Source organism: Bison bison, unplaced genomic scaffold (assembly GCF_000754665.1).
Source record: "Bison bison bison isolate TAMUID 2011002044 unplaced genomic scaffold, Bison_UMD1.0 scf7180017864279, whole genome shotgun sequence".
Lineage (NCBI taxonomy): Eukaryota > Metazoa > Chordata > Mammalia > Artiodactyla > Bovidae > Bison > Bison bison.
The window spans coordinates 4,639,065-4,643,507 of record NW_011494851.1 but is presented as its reverse complement, the minus strand read 5'-3'; positions in this window follow the sequence as shown (position 1 = coordinate 4,643,507).

Here is a 4,443-nt window from a genome sequence, read left to right as displayed (position 1 = left end):
TTGGGGGCGAGGAGGAGAAGAGAACGACAGAGGATGAGATGGCTGGATGGCATCACTGACTCGATGGACGTGAGTCTGAGTGAACTCCGGGAGTTGGTGATGGACAGGGAGGCCTGGCGTGCTGCGATTCATGGGGTCGAAAAGAGTTGGGACACGACTGAGGGACTGAACTGAACTGAACTGAAAGTGTATTCTGCTTAATTATGTAAACTATTAGTTTAAAAAAAAAAGAACTACTACTAATTCAGTTCCTTTATCCATGAAATGATAATTTAAAAATTATTTCCTGATAGCCTTGATATTATCATTATGTTAAGAACACTGCAAACTTTGGCACAGGTGCTTTTGATTAGAAACATATTTATCTTAAATACTTCATTATACATTAGTTAAATGTGCATAACACACATGCAGTTAATACATAAAAAAGGTTTCAAATTGTTTTGAATATTTATGGCAATGTATATTATATAGTATACATATTAACATTTTATACTTTAAAAATCTGAGATTAAGAAAGGAAAACAATGATGACTTGAAAGAGTTATTCCAGGTATTCATTCAGCTTGTATCAGAAGAAACATCAAAATCTCAGTGTCCACAAAGTCTGGAAACTTGATGTCCAGTCAACAACCCTAACACGCTTTTTCTAAATTCTGGGAAAGAAGCTTCTTCTACAGCACTGTGAAGTGTTGTTGGATTATTGTTGGTGATTTGTTCTTTTGTAGCCATCTTAATCATTTATCTCCTTGGCCTTATATTTATTCATTAGGCTTTTGACATCGTCCTTGGTGGTGGCAGATTCTGTAATTGACTTTTCTATAAAGCTAGTATCTAGATCCAGTTACGTTTATACTGGACCTTTTACAGAGTCTTGTCTTTTCAGTTTTAAGCTGCGTATTTTTTCTTGAATCATTCATTCTCAGCCACAAGACTATCCACATACCTCTTCAGATCTGCTAATATGTATGCTGGATTTATTAGTTCATTCTTTTATGATGTCCTTTGAGGCTCTGCTTCCAATAGTACATGGACTTTTTGGTTCACTCATTTTCTCGGAGTGTTGGAGCCTTTCAAAAACAAAAAGCAACAACAACAACAACAAAAAACACTTGAATTTGTGTCATATGCTTCTCTTAGGGAAGGCCACTCTTCTGGGAAAGAAGGGGTCTTCACCCTTCAGGAGACTCTGAAGACTGGGTTTGTGAAGGCTGAAGATAAGTCCCTCCATTCTTGTCCATGTTCTGTTGGGCTTCGATTTTTTTTCCTCTTTGCTTTTCTTTTTCAAAGTCTCCTATACAAGTAGTTGCTATTGCATGAGGCTATGCAGTATCTGTCATAAACGAACTTGCTTGGCCTGTTTAGCTCACAGCTTTGAAAAGTTAGTTGACATTTTATAGCTTCTTAGTATTTTCTGTCAACTGAAAAATCTATATGCATTTCTATTATTGATGAACGGTTGAGAGGTCCTTCCATTACTCTCTATTGTCTCTCAGGTGAATATCAACATAGCAGCAATGGCCAAAACGACCTGGCACAGGGTCCATTCTATCAGGGGAGATCCATCAGGCTATTGTAAGGAATTCCCTACTGCACCTGGGAACCTGAAATAGTGAGAGGTTTGCTAATTTCTTTGGAGACAGTATCTATTCTTAACTTATAAATGAGTTGCATGAGCCCTGTGAGCTTGAGGGTACTTATCTCTGTTATAATCTCTTTTCTCTGCACTCTTGTAGTCAGCCTACTATGCTAGCTTTGCCAGATGCATATCCTTGATCTTAAATTATCTGCAGCGTGGTTTTCAAACTTTGAGCTCTCAGGATACTTCTATTCTTCAAAATTATTGAGGATCCCAAAGAGATTTTGCTTATACAGGTTATATCTACTGATATTTATCATATTCAAAGTTAAAATAGAAAAATATTTAATCCATTTAAAATAATAATAAACTCATTACATGATAACATAACAGAACTTTTATTTGAAAATAGCTATATTTTCTAAGGGGTTTTCCTGGTGGCTCAGGCAGTAAAGAATCTGCCTGCAATGCAGGAGACCCAGGTTTGATCCCTAGGTATTTTCTAAGACAAAAATATGAGAAAAATGGCATTGCTTTATAGTTTTGCAAATGCCTTTCATATATAGCTTAACAGAAGACAGCTGCATTTTCATCTCTGCTTTGTATTAAATTTGCTGTTTTGGTTAAAATATATGAAGAAAATCTGCCATTGACACAGGTATGCAGTTGAAAAAGGGAAGACTAAGGCAATATTATTTCTAGATAGTCTCCTTTGAAAATACTATTTAACAAGTGTAGTTTCTTCCAATGTAGAATTCAATGAAATTTTTGTGCTGTTATATTAAAATCCATTAGAAGACCTTGCATTTTGAGTGAATGTTTTATCCATATGTGATTCTGTTGCAGTATTTATTGGTCATTTTGAGTTATTCCTATGTTTCAAGTATTGACATCTTCTATTATATAATACCAAAATAATCATATTCATCAATATCAGAACTAATATCATCATAAAAATCTTTCATTATCTGGGGGCTGTCAAGTTCACGTGCCTACATACTAAGTAACTTCAGTCATATCTGACTCTTTGTGATCTCATGGACTGTAGCCTTCCAGGCTTTTTTGTCCATGGAATTTTCCAACAAGAATACTGGAGTGGGTTGCCATTTTCTCCTCCAGGGGATCTTCCCAGCCCAGGGATTGAACCTACGCCTCTTACATCTGCTGTGCTGGCAGACAGGTTCTTTACCCCTAGCGCTACTGCAGTCCATGGGGTCGCTAGAGTCGGACACGACTGAGCGACTTCACTTTCACTTTTCACTTTCATGCATTGGAGAAGGAAATGGCAACCCACTCCAGTGCTCTTGCCTGGAGAATCCCAGGGACCAGGAAGCCTGCTGGGCTGCCGTCTATGGGGTCGCACAGAGTCGGACACGACTGAAGCGACTTAGCAGCAGCAGCAGCAGCAGCGCTACCTAGGACACCCAAGTTCACAAGGACATGTATACATTTACCAAAATTCTAATTTTTCACAATAAATCTCAAATTTTATCATTAGCAACATATATCTTCAGTTTTTTTTCCTTATGATGGACTTACTTCCTTCATTTTCAAGATAATATCTACCAAATACTGATTCTAAATAGCCACAGTTTTCAGTCACTCTTTTCACGTAATGTGTTGTTCCATGATAAAACTGGTGAGTTCAGCTTGCAAGTTGTACAATCACTCAACATAGAGCAGAAGTGCTCATGTGTACTTCCCATTTTGTCATTCAGAACATTATAAAGACAGGTACTCAGTGTCAAAATTTCATACAATTTGTAATTTTTAATGTTTCATTCAAGGCATTCTTGATGAAATGATATCTTCCTCTGTAAATATTTGACTTTGAAAAATACAAGGATATGATGATTCCTAGTATAGTTTGATTCCACTACCTCCATTAGCTAAGGTACTAGCCTTTATAGCCACCAATGCTTTGGTACAACTGGTGTGATTTTACAGAACTCTTGAAAGGTGTTAAAGTTCACCAGTGGTTCATGTTCAGTGCAGTTCAGTTGCTCAGTCATGTCCTATTCTTTGCAACCCCATTGATTGTAGCATGCTAGGATTTCCTGTCCATTACCAACTCCCGGAACTTACTTAAACTCATGTGCAATGAGTAGGTGATGCCATCCAACCATCTCATCCTCTGACTCCCATTCTCCAGCCTTCAATCTTTCCCAGCATCAGGGTCTTCTCAAATGAGTCAGTTCTTCGCATGAGGTGGCCAAAGTATTGGAGTTTCACCTTCAACATCGGTCCTTCCAATGAACATTCAGGATTGATTTCCTTTAGGATGGACTGGTTGGATCTCCTTGCAGTCTAAGGGACTCTCAAGAGTCTTCTCCAATACCATAATTCAAAAGCATCAATTCTTCAGTGCTCAGCTTTCTTTATATTCCAACTCTCACATCCATACATGACTACTGGAAAAACCATAGCTTTGACTAGACAGACATTACTTTGTTGACAAAGTAATGTCTCTGCTTTTTAATATGCTGTTTGCTGCTGCTGCTGCTGCTGCTAAGTTGCTTCAGCCGTGTCTGATTCTATGCGACCCCATAGACTGCAGCCTACCAGGCTCCCCTGTCCGTGGGATTCTCCAGGCAAGAACAATGGACTGGGTCGCCATTTCCTTCTCCAATGCATGAAAGTGAAAAGTGAAAGTGAAGTCACTCAGTCATGTCTGACTCTTTGCAATCCCATAGACTACAGACTACCAGGCTCCTCTGCCCATAGGATTTTCCAGGCAAGAGTACTGGAGTGGGTTGCCATTGTCTTCTCCAAATATGCTGTCTAGGTTGTTCATATGCTGTCTAGGTTGGTCATAACTTTCCATCCAAGGAGTAAGCATCTTTTAATTTCATGGCTGCAGTCAC